At 41.2% G+C, this 27918-nt stretch overlaps 1 protein-coding gene across 1 annotated transcript in view; it reads right to left on the bottom strand.

The window, feature by feature from the left end:
• CELF2 (CUGBP Elav-like family member 2) overlaps nt 1-27918 on the bottom strand; it is a 724899-nt gene that overhangs the window by 556086 nt on the left and 140895 nt on the right. The window contains exon 2 of the mRNA XM_075997471.1: nt 1703-1741. The gene's annotated coding sequence lies outside the window, so the exon portion shown is untranslated. The remainder of the gene's footprint in view (nt 1-1702; nt 1742-27918) is intronic.

Below are 27918 nucleotides of genomic sequence, written 5' to 3' on the forward strand. Positions count from 1 at the left end.
GCCTACCCACTGGCTCCTATTCAAACAACCATGAGCCTCTCCCCTTCATCCCAAGGTTCGAATCCCAGGCAACCTGCAAAGGCTGAAGACACAGGTAATTCCCCAAGGGGATTAATCAGACCTCAGAGTGCAAAAAGTACGTGAGTTGTTTTTTTTTTTCTTTTTTTTTTTTTTTTTGCTTTGTTTTGGGAGTCAGGGGCCATGATGGTAGTTCTGAAATGGGGTAGACTGAAAAGGAACCAATAAATACGGAAATGAACAAGAAACCGAAAATCCAGGAATTGTGCAGATACTCTTGCCTAATGACTTTTGCCTTTGTCCCTGTTGACAAAAACTCTAGGGCCTTTAACAGAGTCTAAATTGCTTTTTGTCACTCTCTCAACTAGAGAGGCTAATCCCGTTATTAATGAACACTCCTGCGCAATGAAACGTGCGAGACATTTTTTTCCCCTCCCACAACCAAGCCTATCATACATGACCCACATCACAACTCGCTCTCCATGAGATGTATATGTATTTTAGGATTAAGTAACTTTTTTTATTTCCCATCTGTGCTCTAAATCTGCACCATATGTCACCTAACAAGGTATCTTCCATGATTCTTTTATTCAGTTCACTGCATGTCGATCCTCCAGGTCCCTTGAAAATTAGCCTGTCTGTAATCAAAAATCACTTCCACTCACAGCTCAATGCACCCACTGTAGATGTGGCAAACGCTTGTTTACGGCGCCGGTAATTGGATTAAAACATCTCAAAGAAACAGAAAAATGGGACGCATTGGGGAAAAAAATGGAAAACACAAGCATGACAATCAACAAAACCAAAACGAACTACAAAGCTCTAATGAATGGAATTGCTACTAATAAGAATCATTTATCAGTAACAATGCCCCAGAGTTTGTGGTCCTCGATATTCAATTGCAATGATGTTTAAGGAGGACAAAAAGGATTTCTGAACAGTCTTTCTCTGAGGATGGCTTGCAAATGGATGATTCGTTTCTGGGTATCTTCTGGGCTGCCTTGAAATCTGGGCAGTGCGTAAATCTCCCCTATGTCTAGATAGTGAAATACAACAGTAGGGAAAACTCCCTGTGTTGAATTATTTAAGAGCGAGAACTAATTATTCTTTTAAATGGGATACTATTTTGATACTTGAAATCACAGAAAAGAGAAAGCAACTTTGATTGCTCTTCACAGAGTCTTGCCAAGTGGTGTGAACAGGTGGCATGTGTATGTCACCGTGGATCTACAGTGTCATCGTCAATTCATATCGCTGATGGCTTCTGTTTGTAAAACAGACCCATGGAACTCATTTTCTGAATATTCTTCTAATATCCCTACTCAAAATACTACTTAAAAAGCAGCTGACATTTTGGGCAAACACAATAAAACACCTAGCAATAAACCAAAAGCAATCGTAATACAGGAACGTGAAATCGAATAGTCATACACGAACCCCAATATCCAACAACAGATAGGCCCGGGTGGAAGTGTCATTCAAAGAGACCACGGATCAGACTCGACAGTAAACAGAATCCAGAAGAGAAAAATCCAAAGAGAAGCAACAGAAATGTTTATATCCCAGGAAGCGTAAAAAGCAAAAAAAGCTAAACCACGTGAATAAACCCCCATTCGCCACCTCTCCAAGCAGGTAACTCTTGAAGTAGGGCCATCTGCAGTCTGCACAAGAAACAGGCTCTTACCCGATTGAGTGGATCACTCCCTTCTGTAGCTCTGCAGACCTAAATATGAAAAAATAAAAATAAAAATAATGAAGTACAGCCCTTCAGTTTAAGAAAGGTATTTTATGCTAACATGTAATTTTTTTAAAAAAGTATTTTAAAGAAAAAAATTGGAGTAAAGCAATGTACAACAATTAAGCAAGTAAGATTAATTTTGAGTTATTTGTTCTTGCAGATCGTTCCTTGTGCTTTCTGACATTGAGTGAATGCAGAAGTGAAGTTTTGTCACGGGGGACATGCTCGTCCTTATCAGAATAAAATGGCATTACTGCATTAATTGATTTCTATTTCTACTATATCCATGCAAGTAAGATTTTACTATGATCTGTCTATAGTACCGTGGGGATTTTGATACCCGAGGGCTACCTTTTATTTGACTCATACGCATTGAATTGGGGGGGAAGGAAGAAAATTAATGCCCTTCTGTCATGGAAATTTTATCTAACGTCAGAGGATTATTATGGGAATCTCTCAGTCTGCTTTATTTAAGTGGTAAAATCTTGAACATTAGCCAGTTGTTCTGGACGAATGTTTACTGAAATCCATTTACTGCATGTAACATTTTTTAGCCAAGCAATACAAACTGAGTTCTAAAGTGCTTTAGATCAGTTACACACAATTCATTTCCGTGACCGTCAATAGTATAAGATTAATGAATTAGGAACAGTGGCAAATAAATATTCTATTATAAATGAAAAATCTGAAGTTAATTCTGGAACCCCTGAACTTAATGGCATAGTCCAGGGGTTGGCAAACTGTAGCCCAAGGGCCCAGCCCAGACTGCTACCTGTTTTCATCCGACTTGTAAGCTAAGAATGCTTCTTACCTGTTTAAACGGTTTGAAGAAATTTTATGGCATGCGAAAATTATGTGAAATTCACATTTCAGTGCGTACAATAAAGTGTTATTGGAGCACAGGAACACATTTGATTACATATTGTCTGTAGCTGCTTTCCTGCTACAGTTGGACCAGAGAGGGTACAGGCTGTACATCTTAAAATATTTAGTATCTGGGCCTGACACAGTGGCTTGTGCCCGTAATCCCAGCACTTTGGGAGGCTAAAGCGGGAGGATCACTTGAGGCCAGGAATTCAAGGCTGCAGTGAGCTATGATGATGCCAGTGTACTCTGGCCTGGGTAATAGAGTGAGATCCTGGCTCAAAAAAAAAAAATAAATAAAAGAAAGATTTACTATCTGGTTCTTTAAGAAGTTTAATAAAGAAAAGTTGCAATTGATTTCATCTTTGGGATATGGGGGAGATCTTAATAAATGCAACTGGATCAGTAACATAGGTGAGTGCTAGTGTTTCAGATCAATTAAAATAAAAATGATATATTTTTTTTCTATCTGGGGTGCTCTAGGTCACTCTCAGCAAGTAATGTGAGGTATACATGTGAAAAAACGGAGTCCTTAGCTGTCTGTGCTAGAAGTTCTAGACTGGATTCATTGCTGTACTATGGATATTTATACAACTACTTTTCACCTGATAATAAGACTTTAAGACTATCCTTAATATTTGATAAGAATATCTAGAACATTAACTCCATATGGAATAAAAATAATCCTTGAAAGCAGCAAAACATTTAAGTATATATATAAAATTATTTGCATGAAGAATTTATATGAAGGTCAAAAACTTTACATATTCCTATGATGTATACATAATACTTAAGCATTTATGAGATTCAAAAATAGATGCAACCGAAGTACATTTTTAATGAAAAGATATTCACAGAAACATCATAATATATGTGCAGTAAAGGATTAATTTTGCCCAAAGAAGGTTCTGGCCTTTGTGCTTGGCCCCTGGAAAATAATCTCTAAGTCCTTAGAATATCCTGTTTCATATGAGTGTCATTGTTTACTAGAGGCCCTTGGACTGCATCCAATAGTCTGTGCTAACACTGTGATTCACGGTTGGGCATGGGGGTTGGGCCACGCACTATGCAACTGACCTTTGGCGGGACTGAGGGCAAAGGTCAGCCTTGCACACCACCAGCCATGTTTACGAGCCCTAACAAAAAACTCTGGGCGGGAAGTTTGGTGGGCTTCCACGGTTGGCAGTACTGCGTATGTATTGTCACACATCATTTCTAAGAGAAGCAAGCATGGTCTGCAAAACTCCACCGGGAGAGACGATCACAGAAAGCCCTGCACTTGGAACTGTCCTGGATCCGGCCCTATGGGCCTCTTCCCTTGGCTGACTTTAATCTGTATCCTTTCACTACAGTGAGCGTGGAGGATAAGCACTTTCGTGAGTTCCGTGATCCTTCTAGAAAATTATCAAATCTGAAGATGGTTTTGGGGACCTCTGAACTTGCAACTGGTGCCAGAAGTGAGCATGGTCTTGGGGACCCCCAAACTCTGAAGTGTGTGTGTGTGTGTATGTATATATGTGTATATATGCGTGTGTGTGTGTTTATTTTTATTTGCATGTATACGTACACACATCTGACAAAGATCATACTAGTCATTGCCAGGGTTCTCTCTGTGTGTGTGTGTGTGTGCGTGTGTGTGTGTGTGTGTGTGTGTGTGTAGGCAGAATGACATGTGGATTCTAGGATGCTAAAAATGTATTTCTTGATCTGTCGGTGGGCTGAACATATTCTTAGAACTGTACCTGTACATTTTATATACACTTCTGTATGTGGAATAGCTCAACATCAAGGGAAAAAAAAACTCTCCTCTGAGCAGGTTATGAGCACACACACATCAGTGCAGCGACTAAAGCATTCAGTTACAGAAAAGATTATCATCCCCCATTCTTATGTCTTTAGGGCTATTACCTGTTTTTCATGAAGAAAACACTCACTAAGAGCCATTCGAATTGTAGACGTGCCCTCTTGCCCCTACTTCCCACCATTCTCTTAATAAATATAGCTACTATTTTACGAACAAACAAGTATGATTTTAGCTGTTTACAACAATATGCTTAAGGAGGGAGGGGGAATAAACAAAACGTCTCCTGGTATCTCTTTACTTTAGCTTAATTGTTAAAGGATCATAATCAAAATTCTCATGGTCATGTGAGGAAATACTGATGTTGATTTTTATTTGCTGTTCGCAGGAACCTTAAAAATTCTGTTCCTCTACTTAACAGGCATATCTTGGAATGGAGTATTTGTTTTGTTTTGACTTAACTGTAGCAGTGTGGACCCCATCTGTATAGATCAGCTTAAATCACTTTAAAATCTCAGCTCACCAGGAGACCCATATGTGATGCTAAGAGGGTCTCCATGAACAGGAACTGGGATTTCTCTCCCCATTGGAACACTTGCCCCAGTTCTGGGAATACTGTGTGTCTAGGTAAATAGTTTTTAACTGATTGATCACAAGGAAAATGCAAACCTATCAACAGTCTCCTGCAGTCACAGAAATGCATTCAGGCCCAGTTTCTGGGCTTTATGCAGTCGCTGTATGTCTACATAGCACATAGTATATTGTCACATAGACCATCATCATCATCATCATCATCATCTTCCATGTAGGAAAGAATAGCTCCAAAATAGCACATGCTTCTTTACAGCCAGATCATCAAACTTCTTTAGCAGCTGCTAGTGCTTAGCATCTGGTATACAAATATGAGTATACCGAAATAAAGATGCTATAATATGGTCATAGTAAGGCTAAGCAATTTTAAATATTTATTTTAACTTCTTAAAATATCAGATATAATTTGTTGACTTAAGAAAAAACCTAAAAATCTACACAGTTTGGAAACAATATTTTTGCGAGATGTTGGGCTCATATATATCTCTTATAAAATAATATTACAGGCAATAAAAAGATTATAAAGGTGTCTGATAACTCCTGAGTAGAACAAAGTATACCAAAAATAGCAGCGTTTTCTTATAGGCCTGTAGCAGTGGTCTGCTCAGAGCGGTATGTATAGACTCAAGACAGTAACTTACTAGGTCATTTTATAAAGTGACTGTCTTTTAAAAGTCACCCAGATCGACTGTCACAAGTCAATTCCTGGCAATTGCATTACCTGGCTTCATCTGATTTCATTGTTCATATGGCCCTAAATAATCAGGCCAGTCTCATTGATTAGTGGCTTGTTCTGGCCAACTGAACAACTCAATTGAATTGACCCTGTGGCAACTTGTTTCATTGCTTAGCAGGTAGCAGTTAGGAATCCCCCAAAGCCTGACTCAGCCATATCTGAGCCATTTAAATCAATGAACAAGCAAAGAACATGACTGTGGAGAGCAGACTACAGGCCAGCCCTACCGCATGTGGTTTCAAAGAGAGCTTGGACACACCAAGGGAGGTTCTCAAACCTTGTTGTGTATTAATCCTTCAGTGCAACTTGCAGAAACTCTGATTCTTGCCTTCTACTCCAGAGATACTGATTCAATATTCTGCATTGGGGTCCCAGGGATGAGTATTTTCATTAAGTACCTAAGTGATTCTTGTATTGATGGTCTCAGAGACACTTAGAAAAGTACACAGCTTTCTTTTTGCCTTGTAGCCCAAACCTCAGCATTCAGAACTGCTTTTGGCTTCCAAAAGGAGCAGGTGGTTTCTACTCTCACCCTGTAATTCATGTGTTTATGCCAGGACCTTTTAGTGGCTACATATTCAATGGCCCAGTAGAAAAAATTGCAGCCAATGGCTCTATCCACAAGCCACAGGACTCATTTGGCCGGTGTAGAAATGGTCCTCACTTGGTTTCTATGTAATTTTGAGGACATAAATGATGTGACCCTCCAAAGCATTTTATTGTCCTATAACTGTATACTCTCAGGTCCCCAGAGAATAATCTCGGTAGAGTTCTCTCCCCAGACCGTATGCTGCTAGAGCCATCGGTACCTAACAGTTGTCAAATAAAACCACGAGCCGCCAGGCTGAACTGGTCTGCCTTTTTGGGAACTATATTAAAAGACTTTATATTATTAATAAATGGAGGCAATTAAAGTTTAAGTATTTAGCTCATCCATCCCTTCAAATAATCACTGATTATAGAGAAAGGTTCGATATAATTCTCGAAATTTAAACTTGGCATTCCTAGATTATGATAAGTCAAATAAGCATTTGAAAAGATGCACCGCATCATATGTTGTCAGGGAAATGTAAATTAAAACAAAAACTAGATGCCACGACATACCTATTAAAATGTCCCAAATCTAGAACGCTGACAATATCGAGTGCTGGTGAAGAAGACATAGAGTGATGGGAATGCTCATTCATTGCTGGTGAGGGGTACGCAAATTGGTTCAGCCTTTCTGGAAGACATTTGTTGGTGGTTTCCTATAAAACTAAACATACTCTGACCGCATGATCTAGCTATCATCCTTTTTGCTATTTACGCCTTGGTATTTCAACGCGTTGAAAACGTATGTCCACACAGAAACCTGCCACGGACGTTTATAACATCTTTATTCATATTTGCCAGAAATTGGGAGCAATGAAGATGCCCTTTAGTAGGTGAATGGATAAATAACCTGTGAGACATCCAGATAATGGATTATTCTTTAGTACTAAAAAGAAATGAGCTCTATCAAGCCATAAGAAGACCTGGAGAAAACTTAAGTCCATTGACTAAGTGAAAGAAGCCAATCTGAAGAGCTACGTATGCAGGATCCCAACTATAGGACATCATGAAAAAGGCAACACTATAGAAGGCAGCGGCTGCCAGAGGTTAGTGGGGAAGGAGGGATGGACTGACACAGCCCAGGGGATTTTTTGGTCACTGAAACAACTCCATGTGCTACTATGATGGTAGATACATGTCACACTATACAAGCTCCCAAACTCATAGAATGTACAAGACCAACAGTCGACCCTGTTGGAGATGTTGGTAACAGGGAAGCTTTGGATGCCTGGGGACAGGGGTTTATGGGAATCCTTTGTACATTTCTTTCAATTTTGCTGTGACCCTACAACTTCTCTTAAAAAAAATGAAGTCTTAAAAAAAAAAAAACCTCTGATTGTTAAACTATAAACTACATATTTTATTTTTTTTTAATCAACTTTTAAACAGAATTTTATTGACTGGTAACTGGTATATTTTGTCTGATGGTCACTGCTGCTCTGAACAATCGATAAAGGTGCTAACACCTCTCCTTGGAAACTCAGACTGGGCTTGAAAATCAGTTTAATTTAATGCAACAAGTGTATGTTGAACATACAGTGTGTTTAAAGTATATGTAAGACTCAGTAGTACTTGCTGGGAAGAGGCAGGCAATCTGACACAAGTAGCAACAACATTGGGAGAAATGTGTAAGATCTCTAAGAGGAGTTCAGGTTAAATTCTCCAGGATTCAGAGGGGAAGGAAATAATATCATGTGAATATAGATGAAGATGTCACGAAAGAGGCAGCGTTAGCAATGGCAGTAAATCATAGGATGTGTTGTGAAGGTAAGTGATCCAGCTGGGATAGACTGTAGATAGTATTTAGTGAGGGACAGCGGACGACAGATCTGTAGACTTTTATCCTCTTATGTATTTGGGTCCTGGCTCCCAGGGAGGCACGGCTAATCACAAATTAGGATCAGAATTTACACATCCTGTCTAGGAAGAATATGTCATAATTAATTTGGAGATAAAATAATGCCATTTAGCTTTTACACTGCAGTGTGGTGGGAGGCCAAGCCTATTTCCCAGTTTTGTGAAGTCACCCTCTCTCTCTAAAACATCAACCCATATATTATCTCTTTGATTGATACAACCAACCTTTCAGGTATTTTGGGCTGACATTTTAATTCTAATTTTGTAGGTAAGGAAACTGAAGCTCAGAGAAGAAAAGTAAATTATTCAAGGTCACACAGCTGGATTTGAGAGTCACAATTCAAATCCACTTCCACCGCCACCCAGCCACTATTAAGCTGTCTAGCTCCACAGTGAGGAGTAAATAGGAGTGGCTATAAAAACACTTGATAATAGAGGCAAAGTTAAAACTCCCTTAACTACAACGGAACCAATATTCCTGTGCAAGTAGCTCGATGTTTTCACGTGTAACTTTTAAGAAAAATATAAATCAAAAGCAAAGAACAAAACAACAAATCCCAGTATCAGAGGTGCTAAAATAGGAACAGTTGAGTCCACCAGATATTAGGTGTCTTTGATCGGATGCAACATGAAACCCATATGCTGTACTTAGCCAAAAGCATTTAACGTTAAGTGCATGAGGAATTCAAGTCATGAAAATATATCTTCCATTTTACAGGACACACGAGAGAGAGAGAAGAATAGGCTAAATGGTACCAGAAAGAAACATCTAGTAAAATCTAGAAGTTCGGACATTCTGGCAGGGTGACATGCTGGGTCTGGTTGCCAGATCAGTTTGATAAATCGTAGGAATGTAGAGGGTGGTGGGAAAGGAGGATATCAAAGGGACTTAAGGAGGATTGGGGGTGATATCTTGATTGTGGTGATGAATTCATGGATGATTACACATGCTAAAACTTACTGAATTGTACATTTTAAATATGCACAGTTTATTGACTGCCAATTATATTGCCATAAAACTGTTAAACATGTCAATGGCGAAAGCAATTCGTAGAACTACAGGGATGCTCATTGTCAATTTCTAGATATCTCAGCCTGTCGCTCCAGGCGGGTGTTTTGCCTGAATTTCCCATTTTATCCTCTGCAGCCGTACAGAAGACAACGGGGCTGGCACGGCTCCTTGTTTGAATCTGTGCCTCTTTTGGGGTTTATAATTTGAACAGTCAATTTCCTGAACAGGATTGTGCTAGGGGTGAGGATGGCAAAGAATCATGGGGTTCATTTGGAGGGTAAAGAGCTACAGCGCGTTGTCATCCTAAGATGCTGAGGATACTCCCGGCTGGAAATGGGGTGGGCTGGGTCCCTAATGAGCAGAAAGGCTCTGTTTTATTTCAATCTGATCTGCTTCTGATTCTACGTTGGGTTTTCATTCCCACGTTGCAGAGGATCGGGGGCTGACGCACGTGAGTGCACAGAGGCACCTTTGAAAAATCTAATTTGCATAAGCCCACACATTGGAGAGTTCAAAGATCCATCAATAGGCACAATATTGCTTCTGCAGATAAAAATAAAAAGAGGCTCTTTGAAATCTGGGGAACCTGTGCAATCACTCCAGCTCATACGCTCTTTAAGTTCCAGGAAAAATTTCAACACTGATTTACAATTGTGACCAGCCTGGCAACCATCCCTGTGGCCTTTTGTGCTTAAAAACATCTCCATTTCTATGTGCTGACACCCGAGAGCACTCTTGCACAGTCACTAACACACGTGCTTTCACTTGTTTGGAAGGAGCTAAATGCAGGAATGCATTTGGAATGGATTATTATTTTTTCCAAAACAAATGCTTGGTCCATTTTCCCAACATGGACTGATACAGTCAGTGAAAGAGGAAGTTGAATTATCAAATATTATTCCCCGATTCTCTTGCACAATTAAAGCGGAAAAGGCAGCTGTTTGAGTCATAATAACTAGAGCTGCCATAGCTATAATGCCAATAGATCAACTCGTTTATTCAAAGAGCGTGGTGTCATGTGAACATCTTGAAATATTTCCAAATAAACAGGGACCTTTTTGATTGGCTATTATATATATTCATTTTATCTTCTATTATTCACCCCCCTTCATCACGCTCTCAATCTGACTTATTTTAGAAGGCCTTTGGCTTGTCCATGTATGCCTTGGTGTATGTGTGCTCAGGTATGTGCAAAACCAAACCCAACCCAACCTAACCCAACCCCCAAAATAGGCTAAATGTTAAACCAGCCTCTTTCTTGCAAGTTACTTGCCAATTTCTTGGCTGTTTCTCTGAGATTGCTTAGTTCAGAGCCTTCCTTCCTACCCTTCTTATTTTCTATTCCCATCACCAAGTTGACTCTCATCTTTGTTTCAACTAGGCTCAAGGGGCAGAAATGGTGTGAATCACATGAGATCGTTTATTGGTTGCAGGCGGAGCTGCTCCCAGCGTTGGCTGCCTGGTGCCGTGCCAGGCACTCACTTGCGACCCACCTCCCCTGACTTACCTTCTCTCAAGAGACAGGGAGCCAACACAGGCTCTTCGACCTCTAGGGAAAGGTCAAAGTTGTAGGGGGCATTGAATAGAAAGAATGACATTTGCATTCTCAAGTTGAGTAGATTTGGAAACCAAGTCAATGAGTATGAAAGAAAGGCTAATTAAGACACCTAGAAACCTATCCAGGGCTGCAACAGAGCCAGCTGAAGGTTTTCCTTGCTTTGCAAGCAGAGAGAAGGGAGAAGCCTGCTCAGAAAGGCCCTGATGGTCAGTATCACCCATCCCTGGCAGGGTGGGTGGAACCCTGTTACAGGTTTCATGGACCTTAGCTTCCTTCCCGGACCTTGCAGGTGACTGTATAGGATATACTCGCATAGTCGTTTTTGCAGAACTTCTTCGTCTTTTTCCTGAAGATTCTATGTGCTCTACCAAGTGAGTTCTTTGTGGACCTTAACATTAAGAATAGTTTGCAGGATTTTGATGTATTCACCACTGCCTCCCTAAAAGATCCTAAATCCTAGGGTTTATTAATAACCGACTTGCAAAATCACAGCATCACCCTTCTTTTAACATGAACTTATGATGCACTGAAATTGGGACTAAATAAATGAATTATATTTTATTATATTAGTAGTGTATTAAGTTTATTTTCATCTGCAAAATGGGTGGCTCATTAGATAGTAAGATTTTAATACTTGCTGATAAATTTCTATGATATGTGTGGGTTAGACAATGAACCTTCTGAGAGAGCTATTCCCCATCATTTTGATGATAAATAATTCAATATATAATATAAAATGTTTAGATTACAAGAAAAAGATGTTTCTTGCTTATACATACATTTACATATATCCATTATATATTTTTTTGCATATTATGTATTCGTGATGCAGAACCCTTGGAAACTCAATTTGCAGACAATTTTGCTACTTCTACAAATTCATGGGTATAAGCTCTACACTTAATTTTGATTTCCATTGGCTTTTCCTTGTGTGGGCACATTCTCTGATCCTGGGAGCAAATTTTCACCTTTCCAACTCCTTTATTCAGTTTGACATTAACTTTTATTCTTTATTCTGAACAGGTTTTCATTATACTTAGTGAACAATAAAGGGGTCCCAGGGGCCAAAATAAACCTGTAAAGTGCTCACAAATTTTAACCAAAGAAGGCAGCACTACATGATTAAAAGCTTTAAATTCTCCAAGAGCAACAGGATTAATCCAGTACCACAGTGCTGAGTGGCGTCACACTGGCTTCATTTGTTGGTATTGTTATTTTCCTTGGTTGTATTCGAAGCGTTGGAATGGTGATGATTTGAGTTCATGCAGTTAATGGGCATCTCTCTCTGCAACTGCAAAAATGTCTTCCCTGGTTCAATAATTTTTAAACTATTCATTTCCGCCTTTGTGAGACAAAGAATGCAAGATCTGCCTATGAAGACAGGTTCATCTAAACCACACACCTGGAGCCCCCATGTGAAGGCAAACACAAAATATTCCCTTCAGTTTATTGTATGTTTAGCACAATGGAAGGCAGATGGTACAAATGGTTTTCTAGCCTGGTTTGTTTTCTATCTAGCTATTTTTAAAGATCTCTGGGATTCTACATTCTTCCTTGATAGCCCACTCCATTGTTAAAATAAAAAAGTACATACGTAATTTCTAGCCAAACTCTGCTTTGACATTTTCTCTTTTGCTTGTTTCTTTGCAAATGTAGAGAAAACACACTTGGTATCACCTTTGTCATATTGCTTCAAATACCCAAGCGTGGCTATGAAGGTATTTTTTTAGCTTCATTTTTCCAGGTTAAAACACCTGTATTATCATTCATTTTTTAGCCCACAGCCTGTTTTGCATCACTTTGTGTTTATATTTCTATATTCATTTTTTAAAACCTGAGCCCCAAAGAATGCTAACAACGAATATCTGAAATGAGTAGTGGTTTCACTTCTTCCCTCATCTCACATTACTCTAAAGAGATAAATGTTGTTGCCATCATTCTATCACCATGCCCATTATTTTTAGTTGCTAAAAACCTATCTTTAGCTTGCGATCTGCTAGGACTACCACTTTTGCTTACCTATCTTTTACCCAGATTTTCAAGAGGCTTCTAATGTTTTGACTTTAAGCATGTTAATACACATCTATTTTCAGTGGTTCATATTCTTAAAACTAATTTGTTTCAGGAGTTCAAAGTTCTTGGAGATAAGTTCTAGAAGGCTAAATAAATATGTTTTCAAAGTCAACTTCTCTTTCAGCATGTCACTTCCAACAAAATGGATTTCTTCTGCTCCAATAGGCTAACTACTGGTAGTAAACTGAAGATGACATGCTGAAGAATCTATTTATGCTCTAATTGTATCACATGTGGCTACTGTTGACTTAGAAATATAGTAATATGTCTGTTACATGCTGTGATTGATCTTCAAGAGAAAGGGTAGGTAATTCAGGGCCAAGGACGTGAGAAGCTGTCAGTAAAAAGTAACTACAAACCAAAAGTCAGCCTTAGCATATTTTCCAACGGGCTAGTGGCTAACTGAGGCTTTTCCTGTCATCTTACCATGTCATTTCCAATATCCACAGTCTTATTCTTTTTTTTTTTTTGTGATCACTGGATATTACGTGAGGAATAATGAATGTTTGGCATTTCTTCCTGTCTGTTTTGGGCCTCGTTCAGCTACTGAAATTGACATTCCTTGGGCTTCTTTAGCAAGTGGGTTAAATAGTTTTTGCAGCCAAAAATCAATGTCATAATTGTTTGAGAACAACCGACATGTTAAGAGTTAAGAATTCCTGAAGCTCACTCTCTTTTTAGCAGCATACGAGTACCCTGGATTTTTTTTTTCTTGTGTTTTTATTCTTTTGGGGAAACTGAGGAGGAATTGCAATTTCTGAGACAACTCCCCTTGAACGCTCCTAAATATTAACTTGTGGCCTCTTGCTTTGGAACAACCACCGAGAAATAACCAGAGATTAATAAACGTTGCTCAATTTCACGGTGGTTGTTCTTGGACCAGTTCTCCCTTACAGTATTTTGAGTGTACACAGCAGCGACTGCACGCTTAAAATGAAGGGTTTTTCCAAGTTCACCTCTTAGCCCTTGTAATATTTCAGCTAAGCCAGCCTGAGGACTTCGTCTCTTTCTCTGATGGAAATAATAAAGTATCATGAGTCTGCAATAACAGCTCTGATTTCCACCACCGTCTTATTTCTTAGAAGTGGAACAACAGCTCCTTATCTTGCCTTGAATGAGACCCTCCAGCACTGCAGAGTTCAGACCAAGACGCTGGAATGGGGCTTTGTGCCCGCAAAGGGCCGCAAAGGTCATGGAAAGACATCTTGACATTAAGTTGCCATGGACGCATTTGATGCTGTAGAGACACTTCCTTATTTTTTCAGCAAGTGGTTACTGTGCACTCCAATTAGCACATCAGAAAGCAAAGCTACCGTGTCAAAAGATCATCCGGTAGCTTCCCAAGAATCTTATCACTCTCCCCACCATTGCTGGTTTGGCCACAGATTTTTGTCCATTGAGGATTAAAATGTCCCTCAAAGTAAGACATCACTTGCTCCAAAGGCCAGGTTCTGTGGGGAAGTGAGTCGTCTTAGGCACTTGCATTCTACTCAGGTCCTGAGTCACGTGGGTCCTCATCTGTCTGCCACGCGTGCAAAATCTCTGTGACAAGTCGTGACTGACCCATCAGGACACAGTGTGGGCGGCCACCACTGGGAACGAGGTCAGCGCTGAAAGGTCTCAGCTAACAGCCATGCTGTCCCCGCAGTGCAAGGTCACAAAGCAGAAGTTCAAGGGCAGCAGCCACTGCTGGCTCTTTATGCCCTGAGACGTCATGCACGTTGTAGGCTGACCCTAAGCCACGGCATGTATTGTATCAACTGGAGTCTTCAGATCTGGGCTATGAAGGGTGAACATGTCTAAGTGCAGTTTCTTTACATGGATTGTTCTACCCTGAACACGTGCAGGTGAATTGTGGCATGTGGACAATTTGTGTCTCCTGGCAACAGGGCTGAGTACAGCAGACAAAGCTGTTGGAGGTCATCTCAGGTCTCTGTCACCAGTGGGTGCACCATGCCAGTGCTGCATTCTGGCTGTTCTCCTCCCCAGTGAATGTCCCTTCACCTGGTCCCCAAAGGAGCCACATTACCCCAGAGATGCCTGCAAGGTTACTTCCTATATGCAAACTCCATGGCCCCGAAGTAGGGCTGTCCTCAGCTAATGACTGCCCAATGTTTAGATACCAAGGTCCAGTTTTTGTACCTGAAGATGAGGTGCTCTAGAACTTTCTGTGAGATAAGGATAGGGCTGAGCTTCCCCTAAAACCACACCTCTGCTTACTTCTTCCCTGCCTGCCCCTGCTTCCCTCTCTCCCTCAAATTCAGTCTATAAGTGTCCGTCTCAGCTTCTGCTTCAAGCGAACATGACTCTGGACACACGCTCACTGAATCAACTGCTATTCTGTCTCTCTCGCAGGACAATTATGACATCGCTGTATTTGCTTAACATTCAGAAACAGAGATGTTCATAATTCATCTGTTAAAAGTGCAGATAAAGGCCGGGCGCGGTGGCTCACTCCTGTAATCCTAGCACTCTGGGAGGCCGAGGTGGGCGGATTGCTCGAGGTCAGGAGTTCGAAACCAGCCTGGGCAAGAGTGAGACCCCATCTCGACTATAAACAGAAAGAAATTAATTTGCCAACTAATATATATAGAAAAAAATTAACCGGGCATGGTGGCGCGTGCCTATAGTTCCAGCTACTTGGGAGGCTGAGACAGCAGGATTGCTTGAGCCCAGGAGATTGAGGTGGCTGTGAGCTAGGCTGAGGCCACAGCACTCACTCTAGCTTGGACAACAAAGCGAGACTCTGTCTCAAAAAAAAAAAAAAAAAGTGCAGATATGTGTTTATGATGTGAATCAGCAATTCCGCTCCTAGATACTTACCCAAGATAAAAGAACATGCATGTCCCCAGAAAGCCTTGGACAAAAATACTCACAGCACACTTACTCATAAAAGCCAAAACCTGGAAGCCACCCAGATGAGTCTCTCAAGTAGGAGCATGGAAATAAAAACTCTGGTGGGTTCCTAAAACGGAATCCAACTCAGCCATAAGGAAAATGAACTACTCATACACACAACCATAGAGATGAGTCTCAAAAGAGGCCAGGGAAAAGTCTTGCCTGTCACTGAGGGAGCTGGAAGGGAAGGCTGCAGAGCTCTCACACCGGCAGGCTGAGATCTGGGCCTCCGAGAGCCAGTTCTGGTTAGGGGTGAGGGTGGTGGGAAGGGTCTGGGATTGGAGCGAGGCCAGAACCCTGCAAGCCACTGCAGTGGGCCGGCTAAGATGGGAACTGGGAAGTTCAGCAACCTGCCCGAGCTGGGTTCTATCCTCAACCACTGCAAGGAGAGAGGGGATCTATCTGAAGGAAGAAGAGGAAGAAAGGAAGGAAGGAGGGGAGGAAGAACAAGGATTTCTCGTTTTCAGAGAGTTCTGACAAAGTAGACAAATGCTAAAGGGAAATAACTTACATGAGACTCACTTGTAATCACTCACTTTGAAATGCTCTTAAATATTGCAACATGGAGGGCATTTTAGACTTGGAAACATAAATATTTTATTAAAGAGCAAACAATTCACTCACTAACCTCATCGGACGAAGATTCTCCTCATTATGAAAAAGCAGTGACAAGTTATCTGTACACAGGGCACAGTTTCTTTACTATGTTCCTGTTTCTTTATGAATTGAGGGATTAGTTGGGTTAAGAAAAATGAAAGAAACAAAACCCTTTATCATCATGGACTTGAGGTGGCTCGATACTCAACAACAAACTTGGAACAGCATTTTTAGGACAAGGGTCTAGGTCACTTCTGTTTGAGCTTTCTCATAATCAGAAGTCAAACATAATTGTTAAGCATTTTTCTGGGGAACATTAACTACTTTAAGCACCCCAAACAGTTATGCAGATTGGTTTATGAGTGGCTAAGATGCTCTTGTACAAACAGAGAGAAATGTCCTTCATCTCTCATATGATTCTATGATTCTCAAAAAGACCTTGGCATTTTCTTTGTATTATCCAGGCCAGATGACAAATTCCTAGAACGTACGTTCTGGATACTAACCATCAAGACTGCGTGAAGAGTAAATTCTATCAGACCAGTTAAGATGTTAAATACTTGACTTGGAAAAGCAGCAGAAAGAATTCATGTAAAATATATGTTCAGAATCTTTAACAATATAGGATGCATTTTATAAGGCTAAACTATGAATATGACTTTTTCTTCTCCAGAAAATTTGAAAAAAATAAGGAGAAAAACAGTTCTCAAGCACTTTGATGATAAAAATGTATAAAAATTGGCCAACAAGCATAGATTTTGGTTTCTCCTTAGATGGATGCAAAAAGTTTTGTCTAGCAAGTCTGAAGATCTATCTGGTCCTAGGTCCAACATGGATAGATTCATATTGATTTATCTTTAAAACAAAGCATACTCATTACATTGCTTACTGAATGATAGTACTTATAAAAATGTCAATTTTAATGAGTCTAGATTTGAAGTTTAACCCTTCGCACTCGGATGTCGAGTGTGACTCGACACGGTTAGCAAAAGTTATAGAGATTAAAATTACTCTTTGAATGTATCAATAATTTGAAATATAAAAAAATCCAAATAAATAAGTTTGTATGAAAAGAAACTCCAGTTTTTTATTCTACTGCCGTGCTTTGTAATATCTGGGGTATTTAAAAAATTAAATCCTGAGTAGAATAAAGGAATCAAGAAAAAAGCAAGTGAGTGCAAAGGGCTAAGATAGTCTCAGTAAGTGGAGATATAGTCAAAAGAGAAATGATTAAGTGATTCTGTGATGATTTAAGAATAAATATTTCAATACTCCTAAAGCCCCAAATATTAGAAGACCGGGATAAGTAAATTAGCAGGAAGAGGCTACAATGATCCTAGTGGTCCACAAGCTAACCATGTATTAGTTTTTTAAAAGACCCAATATTGGGATATTAGAAAAGACATCAGAAATTTCTAACCCTAACCCCTCTTAACAGGACAATAGTGCACTAACTTAAAGCTTTGACATTTTATGCGGCAAGTGCAGGAATGTATATGCTAATTTGCTCTGTGTTTTAGGCTGGGAGATTAAAAAATGCCCTAATAAAATTCAGCTGACCCTTCTGGATGAATATACTTTTTGGAAATTGTTATTATTTTTTATTACAAAATAGCTCAATGAATTATAAAGACACAAAACAGTATTATAATGAGTATCTTATATCCCCAACTGAACTTTAGAAATTAAGTATTACAAATACGACGGAAAATCTTGCAGGGCTCCCCTGGAGCATACGGCCCCTTCCCTCCACTTGCCTGTGCTTTATTGTATATGCATATAGACCCTTAATCCTGTGTAGTATTCCTCGGTATATTCTTAAATTTTATATAATTAGATTCATATAACAGGCATCCTTTTTTTTCTCTTATTCAACTTTCTGTTGTAGGAATTAATCATGTTGATAACTTTGCCTCTATTTCATTTTTTCCTTTGTAATTTTTTTTTTTTTTTTTTTTGAGACAGAGTCTCCCTTTGTCGCCCAGGCTAGAGGGAGTGCCATGGTGTCAGCCTAGCTCACAGCAACCTCCAACTCCTGGGCTCAAGCAATCCTCCTGCCTCAGTCTCCAGAGTAGCTGGGACTACAGGCATGCGCCACCATGCCCGGCTAATTTTTTGTATATATATTTTTAGTTGGTCAATTAATTTCTTTCTGTTTTTTGGTAGAGACGGGGTCTCGCTCAGGCTGGTTTCAAACACCTGACCTTGAGCAATCCGCCCGCCTCGGCCTCCCAAAGTGCTAGGATTACAGGCGTGAGCCACCACGCCCGGCCCCTTTGTAATTTTTTAAAGACAGCTGTACTGAGATATAATTCATATACCATACAATTCACCCATTTAAATTGTGCAATTTTTTTAGTATACTCGTAGGGTTGTGCAATCATCACCACAATCTAGAACACTTTCATTCCTCCCTAAAAGAAACCCTGGACTCATCAGCAATCACTCTTCATGGCCTCTCCTCCCTACCAAGCCACGGGCAACCACTCTTCGACTTTTTTTTGTCTGTATACACTTGTATATTCTGGACATTTCCAATAAACAGACATATATTATTTAGCCTTTTGTGTCTGGCTCCTTTCACTTAACCTAATGTTGTCAAGGTTCAGCCTGTATTAGGACTTCGTTCCTTTTCACTGCTAAATAATATTCCATTTTATGGATATACGACATTTTACTTATCCATTCATCAGGTGATGGACAATTTGGGTGGTTTCCACTTTTTGGCTATTATGACTAATGCTGCTGTGACCATTCATGTATGAATTTTTTTTGTGTGTGTGGATATATATTTCCATTTCTCCTGGGTGTATGCTTATGAGTAGAATAATTGCTGGGTCAGATGGTAACTCCGTGTTAAACATTTAGAAGGATGCCCACACTGTTTTCCAAAGCGGCTGCACCATTTTATACTTCTATAAGCAATGTATGAGGGTTCTAATTTCTCCAAATCCTTGCCAATATGTATTATTTTCTGTCTTTGTCATGATAGCCATCCTAGCAAGTATGAAGTGGTAGCCCATTGTAGCACTATTTTACTTTTTAATGCTAGATAGTATTTCATTTGGGGAAAATAATTCTCCTGTTCATGAATACTTAGGTAGTTTCAATTTTTTTTTTTGCTTTTATAAATAATTCTGTATGTACATTTTGTACATAGCTCTCTTTAGGATATATATTTAGGATTGCAATTTCAGGTTTATAGAATATGTATTTCTTCAATTTTACAAAAAATATGGTACTTATTTTTTAACTATGACTTTGAGTAAAATAAGCAGACTTAATGCTTTGGAAGAAAGATGGAGGGCAAAAGTTTAAATGTGCTCAATGAAAACAAAATGATTCTCTCACTGAGATAGTTAGGCTTTTCGTACCATTTCTACCCACGTCAATGCTTTGACTGGAGGCTCAAGACAGCGGCCTCTTTGTTTTGCTTTGTCTGTTTTATTTTTGTTTTCAATTTCCTTCGGTTTTCTCAACTTCGGGCTTTAATAAGCTACTACTGAAGAACAAAGGTGTACTTTGGATTGTTCTTTATTTCTCCATGGATGTGGGAAGAGCATTTATTATAGGGCACTAAGTAGTCTGAAAGTTTGCAGCCGATTACAACGTGACTGGCATTCTTGGAGCTAAGCTTGTGTCTCTCCCTACAGAATGAGCAGATTATGGTGGAGTAGATCTCTTTGTTGGGCTGTCTCAGGTATCGATCTAAATGGCCACTTAAGTCATCCCCCTGCAGGGACTGACGTGGAGGTGTCAAAGGCAAGCAGAAGGACAGTCATGATCTGGAGAGATCTGAATACAGGCCATCAGGCATGGCAATATCCTCCAAAGCAAGAGGCACAATACGGGATTTTCAGTTTACCCACACCACGTGCTGGGTCCTTTTACAGTACCGAGAAGGTTATAACCAGGATCCAGTGTTTTGGGAAACTCCGCAGATACCTGGGCTTATGCAAATTTGCTAGTCTCTTCTAGAGACATGAGAAAATCATCACACTTCCAGATTCAAAATAAAATCTGCAGTGCAAAATCTGTTATTACAGAGAGGTCATGTTTGCAAATTTAAATTGTTGTCTAAGATAAGCTGTGTGGTTTCTGGTGCCATATGCCTCTCATAGCATGTATCTGTATGTGAAACACATGAAAACAATTTTGGGGCATGACCCAAACTCACCTTTTAGTTTTAGGGAAAATAGTTGGTAATATTGATCTGAGTGTATATAAGGAGAAAATACATCCTCCTACCATATATTATCTTTACAACAGCTTCCAACTTCCCCAATAGAGTAACTTTTTTCACTATAAGATAGTCAAGATGAGGATATTCAGAAAACGTGGTTGTCTTTTATTTATTAAGTCGTTTAGAAGACAGAAGCCTGTCCATTTCTGGCTATGAGGAGTACGTAACCGTGTGTTGTGTTATCTACGAGAACCCATGCTTTTCACCAGCATGAAAGTATCAGCGGATAATGGCTTCTTTAGACACAGTACCCTCTTTCAAAGAGGAACAGACGAGAAAATCAGTTTGAGCCCAGCAGCTGAAAAAGCTGGGATTGAAATCTTTAGCCTTGAGAAGTTACAATATATCATAAGGAAAGTGAGGAGCGTGCTACATTTCAATTCAGTGGCTCTCAGGAGGAGAGGGATGCGGGAATAGGTAGGAGCGTGGTCTATAAACAGCACGTCCCTGTCTGTGTTTCAGTCACTGAACCAAACGGAACGTGGCTACAGTCATACTTTGGAGCAGATCAAATTTCGAGTAAGATTGTTTTAATATTTTGAGATAATCATGACATTTAAGGATGTCTTCCTTCAGGCTGCTGGGTACCACACTCAATCATCTCGGATCTTAAGAAACAAAATTGCAAAGCCGTAAAATATTTTTCAACAAGCAGTAAGAGGAAATCAAAATGCACACACACCTGACCCCTTTAAGCTAGAGACCGTTACTTCCAGAACGCCATCTGTCATTACACACAGCAGAGAAGAAAGGCTACAGACTCGCATGGTTCAACACGATCTCACGTGGCGGTTCTTACAGTTACTCTTCGGCTTTGGCTGATAGGGAAATGGTGCTTTTTAAAAAATTCGCTCCAACCCTCCCTGCCCACCTGCAAGAAACTAATGAGCTACTTCATTTGTTCATTCATATGATCAATATGCATGGAAGAGCATTTCTGATAGGCTAGACGCTGAACTGAGTCCAGTATATACACTAAGATATACAAAAGGGAGTCTCTATGCTCACGGGCTTTATAGCCTAGTAGAGACAGACATGTGATAATGACAATGGAAACAAAGTGCTTCAGGAAGCTACTATACGTGACTATCCAGGGACGCTGATGAGGGTCCCAGGCTTCTAGATCAGATGCTAGACGTGGACACACAGGGTGTCGGTACTATGCCTGGGCAGTGTGTCATTTCTTTCCATTGCTGTGAGGTGGTGCATGAGGATTAAATCCAAGGAGGAGGAGGTAGTCAAACGTGTCCTGGTGACCCTATTTATAAAGGCACAGATGGCAGGAATGCAATGCATTCTTCAGCATCCTTCACACCAATGGGAAGGCTTGCAGGGGAGTGGGATTGCGGGGCTGGCTAAGGTGTGACTGTCACTGCAGGGTGGGGAACCACTTCCCCTCCTGCATTTTGTTTCTTTGCTCTTAGGGCAAAATCGCAAAGCTGACAGAGTTAATGCAGAGCAGAGCTGAAGTATTAGCGCGAGGCCCTTGGCAAACAAAGCGCCATGCAATTTCCACCTGACGACGTGGCACCTCCATGACGCCTGTTTCTTAGGCAGAACGTCCCGGATCAATCTTTTATCACAGCTTGTCATAAATATTCCATGAAACAAAACTCAGGAAGTAATACTGGATTTGGATAATTTTTCTAGCCTCGGAAGTGGCAGCAGCGATTTTCATTTTCAAAACATCGAATCATTTGCTAATTATGCGTGAAGGCGGATGCAACGGAGGTCACATTTAACGCTATCGAGGGGTGTAGCCACGGAACGAAACTTGGTTAAAAAGTGAGGGAGCAAGGCAGGGACCCTGGAGAGGATTTGCAAGAAACTAAGCAATGCTTTGTGGGCGTGACGCACGGCAGACCACTGTTTCGTGGGAGAATCGTGGATGAGTAGCAGTTAGATGTGGCTTTTGCTGGCATGAGTTTGTTGATTTGCACGTGTCTTAGGAACATGCTCTACCTTTGTTGATGGACAGATACTGATTGGCACTTGGTGAAATTGTGAAACGGGTGAATTCGGGTTTTGATGGTTTCCTAACTTTCCTTTCTGCCTTCATTCCAGACCCCGACTCTTTGCAGCCCTTTATCTGCAGGCGCTCAGAACATTTAGGTGGCCTCAGATGCCCTGTGTCATAGGGAAAAAAAAGACTAACAAATGCCCAATACTCACTTGTTAGCCACCACCTGCGTTAGCCCTTATCTGAGAATTCGCATATTCAAAGAGGAATGAGAGTTCTCTAGAATCCTAACCCAGGAGATGAAGATTAGTGTATCCGGAAAGATTGTACTTCACACCCCTCCATTGCTTGAGAGTAAATTTAGGACCCAAGAGGTTAGTGTCCTGATGTCAGTTCTGGCCAGCAAGGTGCAAAACGAGAGCCGGGACCCAGTTACCCTAAGCCATGCTGTCACGGAATCTCAAACTGCAGTTGCTTCTATACAGGGAAGAGGATTTTAGACACGGATGTCTTCTTTGCACTCAATCATTTGTCATTCAAGAAAAAAAATTACTGATGCCTGTTTTTCACGAGACATCTGCTGGATACAGGAGATACACAGTGGACAGGGCGCTGTTCCTGCGCTCTGCAAGGTGATCGTCTGCTATCAAGCGAATACTTTTCTTAATCACAATCGCGACAAGTGTTTGAAGGTAATTTGTGGCTCTCTCCCCCCAAGCTGGCCTACGTAAACAGGGTGAAGTGCAAAAGTGCCAAGAATGCAACGAAAATCTGAAAGGTAATGGCTCCTCCCTCTGAAACACTCATTCCACAGGGGGGTTCCAAGGCACGCAAAAAGGGGGGTGCGCTCCTGCCAGACAACAGCATCTCCTGTCCCCAGAACCAGCCAGCTGCCCGCGCCCTACTGTCCCGAAACCATCCTTGTGCTTTCAAAAGCAGCCAGTTTCCCTGGGAGATCATTCCCAACCCTTGCAGGGTATTTCCATTTTGGGTTTGTTTTCACAGCTGCTGGGAGAGCGGAGCTTCCTCTTACTGCATCAGCTCCTTTTCCTTATCGGTGGCCTGACGCTGAATGGTCGCACTTCACCCGCCTTGTCACTGGGATCTTTTGAGATGACGTGAAAAAGTTGAATTCCATCTGACGTGTCCTAAATCACTGCCGATTTGTTGACATTCTCCCGGTTGTCTGGGTGGCAACCATGAGTCACCCCAAAGCGCACTTGTCACAAGAGCCCGCGGCGTGCACGGGAGCCCAGGAAACCGAGGGCAGGGAGCCCTTTGGAAACTTCGTGTGGCTTAAAAAATGGTCTTTGGCCGGGCGTGGTGGCTCATGGCTGTAATCTTAGCACTCTGGGAGGCTGAGGAGGGAGGATGGCTCGAGGTCAGGAGTTCGAAACCAGCCTGAGCAAGAGCAAGACTCCATCTCTACTAAAAATAGAAAGAAATTAATTGGACAATTAAAAATGTATAGAAAAAATTAGCCGGGCGTGGTGGTGCATGCCTGTAGTCCCAGCTACTGGGGAGGCTGACGCAGGAGGATTGCTTGAGCCCAGGAGTCTGAGGTTGCTGTGAGCGAGGATGATGCCACGGCACTCTAGCCTGGGCAACAGAGTGAGACTCTGTCTCAAAAAAAAAAAAATGGTCTCTGTTCGGTTTTTGAAACAAACCACCTGCAAAAAGAGATGATCCATGAACATCCCTCACGACACAGGTGGCTGCCTGCTTCCTGTCCCTTGCCTAGACTGATCCTACCTCAGACAAAGTCATGGGCCCAAGTGAGGATGAGTATGCCAGCTGCCGGCATGAGGAAGCACACTGGACCCCAGGCTGGGTCGCCATGTGCGCACTGGGTCCAGGTGTGTTAAAAGCCCAACCTGTATGGGCCAAGCTGACAAGGTTCTGTCGCCAACAGAAGCTCAGAAGCGCACACACACACACACACACACACACACACACACAGACACGCGCCTTGCAGTTTCCTAATTGAATCTAAAATGTAAGTGCTTTGCTGTTTAGAAGGACCTTGCTATCTTGATAAGAAAAACTAATGAGATGCCCTTTGCAGAGCCGGTCACACAATAGTCTTAGTGACAAGGACCCCTATCAAGAAATAAAGCTGAAAATAAATGAGATTTTTCTAATATCCATTTCGCCCATTGTTCCCCAGTGTCAGGCGGTGCAGATTCTATTTATCACAGAGGAGTGGAGAGGAGACGAGATTCTGCAAAGAGAGCCTCGATCGCAGCCTGTTTTCAGCCACATGTAAACCTCTTTGGTCACCTGTTAGAAAACAGAGGCTTGGATTTGGTGGGCGGGAGGGGAGGATGTCCATCATGTCACATTTTTACCTTAGGGCTAAGACAGTATCCAGGAAATACACCTTTTGCCAGACAGGGGAGAAAGAGATTATTTCTGATTGACTAATTCAATGGGGTTACCATTCGTAACCCATTAAATTGTACCTGTGGTCAAAGGTTCAAAATGCAAATGCAGGTTAAGAAATTGCCACTTAAGACTGATGCAATTTAGAATTTTCAGAGCTGACGTTAAGACACAAAGTAAAACAGTGATGTTCACGTTCAGGTCTAGGAGGAGGTTGGGTAGGTTTATAGGAAACTCTATAATTTTCCTCCCTAGAAGAAGGGACTTTTTTTTGGGGGGGGTGTCAATATTTACATGTTGTTCCATAAGATCCATATGAATAAAGGAGCATTAAACAAAAACACCTGATCTAAACCAGGAGAATATTTAAAACTGTGTGGCCCAGCTCTTCAAGAATGTACCTTGATAAGAACGACATCACGCAGTCATCTCACCCTGCAACAAGATGTTTAAATGCATATATGTCCTTTCCTAGGCCCGTTCAGCATGGCAGGTAGCGTAAAAGCTGTGTGATGGTTAAAACATTTAGAAATATTTTACATTTCAAGAGAAACTTCTTATCTGCAGAACTCAAAGGGCTGAGCCGGTTCCAATTCTGCCAACTGCTGTTTACCGAAGATGCAGATGAGGAAATGTCCTTGTTCTCTGGCTGAGCGGCAACATGTGTGGGGTGACAGCACAGGGACAGATGCCAGGACAGGCCTGCAGATCTCACCAGCATCCTCCACCACTGGCTTCCAGTGTGAGCCACGGAGCAGGGAGGGCTTCCTGGGACCCTGCTGGCCGCAGACCCATTGGGAAAAACGATCATTTTGAGCCAACATTTAACTGATTCTTCTGGAAATTTTTACTATTCCTTTTTGCTATTTTGTTTTTTTTAGGGGACGTACGCATTTTAAAAATAAGTATTTCCTCTCCAGAATTCTTACATATTTTCATATCATGAGTGCCCCATGACATTGCAGAGATAAGCAAGGAGAGGAGGGGGCAAGGCGAAGGCTGGTATCTTCTTACAGATTTTCTATTTCAAAAGAGCTAAAGCACAGGCATAAAAGATTCATTTGCATTTCAATAAACATTTCCTCTCTCTGGTTGCTTCATTTTTCCTCTTGCTCCTTGCTCCTCTGTCAGGCTGTGACATCACTATTTAAAGCCTGCGACCATGCAAAAGACCATGCAAAACGCTCTATGTCTGTTGGGTTAGGGGAGTTTTAAGCTAACCAGCCTGGTTTTGGGACTTTGCTGGAGAAATGACTCAGAGAGTAGGATGGCTGGTGTGACCCATCGGAATCCCTTTTGCTCCACTGCTACAGTGACAAGCTATGGAGCAATGATCATATGAAGGGGAGAAGAACTTCTATAAAAAAATAGAAGAACAAATAATCTTGGGGATTTTATAAACACCCTCACCATGGTAAAGGGAATGGCCCCTCTCTGCTTTTCAGTCTTTATCTAGCAGGCTTCCCGTTTTCCTTTCTCTTCTTCCAGGATAGTCTTGATTAAATGAGGGAGGGAGGGAGGGAGGGAGGGAGGGAGGGAAGGAAGGAAGGAAGGGAGGGAGGGAGGGAGGGAGGGAGGGAGGGAGGGAGGAAGGATTGATTCACTGACTATCTACCATCAGGTCTTTACTAGGCACCCAGCATCAGAAATAAAAGCAGTACCCTTCCTCTCATGGGGTTCACGATCCAGTTCGGAAGCTTATTAAAACAAACAGCATGAAAACTGATATTATAGCAAGATATACAGGGTATGTTGGGAGAAAAAGGAGGGGGACCTCACACAACCTAAAGGATACCTGCTTACATGGTGAGTTTTATTTTAACCCGCTTTTAACTAAAAATAATGCTGGGGGTTAAGGTGAGAAAGGTGAGAGAGCAAGCTGAGTTTATCCATGGAAATGTTTTGCAACCTTTTTAGTACTAAAAGGAGCAGAAAAAAAGAATGCTCAGTACGTTCTAGACAGAGTGCCAAGTATGGCCATGTATTAAGGAGTTTCCTTTCAGAGGACAATGTGACAAAGGACATTATTTCCACCTTACAAGTAAAGAAACTTAGACTAAAGTCACATGACTAAAGTCACAAGTAACCTGCCTAAAGTCACATGACGAAGTAGAGTTATAGAATTTAAAATGCAGTCTGCCTGTTTCTGAAGTCTATAATTATTTCCATTATTCTATGTTGCCTGTCAATTAAAAATATCATTATTGTTGCTGATGAGCTCAGACCATGGGAAGTTGGTGAAATTTTATATTTATCCAGAGTGGCCAGACAGACAGGACTAGGATTGACATAGTACAGGTTCTCAACAGCATAGTTTTTATTCTGTTCAGAGTTTTGTAAACTTTTCTTCTTCTTTAAAAGATGATATAGCATTCTCATGTAATTAATTGACTTACAGTCAGAATCTGTTTGCTTCTGAAAGCCAAGCAGATGAGATTGAGAGGCAAGTGACAGGCAGTCTGGAGGAAAACAAAGACGGCTGATGGAAGGTCTACCCATGGCCCTAACTGGGCCATAAACCTACCTACCTGAGGGATAGCAGAGGTAGAAGGAAGATGAGGCCAAGGGTTTTGTAATATGTTAAGTCATGTATTTTTTTTCCCCTTTCTCCTTCCTTCCCTTTACTTTCCAGTCCAAGAAAGATAGCAACATGCACTGATTTATTCACCAAATTTCATTTTACCATCTATCCATCTATTCATCTAGCAAGTATTTACTGAATGCCTACTATGCTGCTCTTAGCAATTCAGAGACACAGGAAATGATTCCTGTCCTTGAGGAACTCACAAAACTACAGAGCAGGACCACTGTGTAAGGAGGTCATTATGAAGTCAGGCCATGACTGAAGGTGGGGATTTCAAAGGAAGTACAGAGGAGAAACCCAGATCTCACCTGGTGGTGGGTGGAAAGGGATGATTGGAGAAGGGTCACTGTAGGGGCACCCAACCAGGAATGTCTTGAGGCATGAGCGAGGGATGTAGGTGGACAAGGAAGAAATC

Source organism: Microcebus murinus, chromosome 25, assembly GCF_040939455.1.
Source record: "Microcebus murinus isolate Inina chromosome 25, M.murinus_Inina_mat1.0, whole genome shotgun sequence".
NCBI classification, from domain to species: Eukaryota; Metazoa; Chordata; class Mammalia; order Primates; family Cheirogaleidae; genus Microcebus; species Microcebus murinus.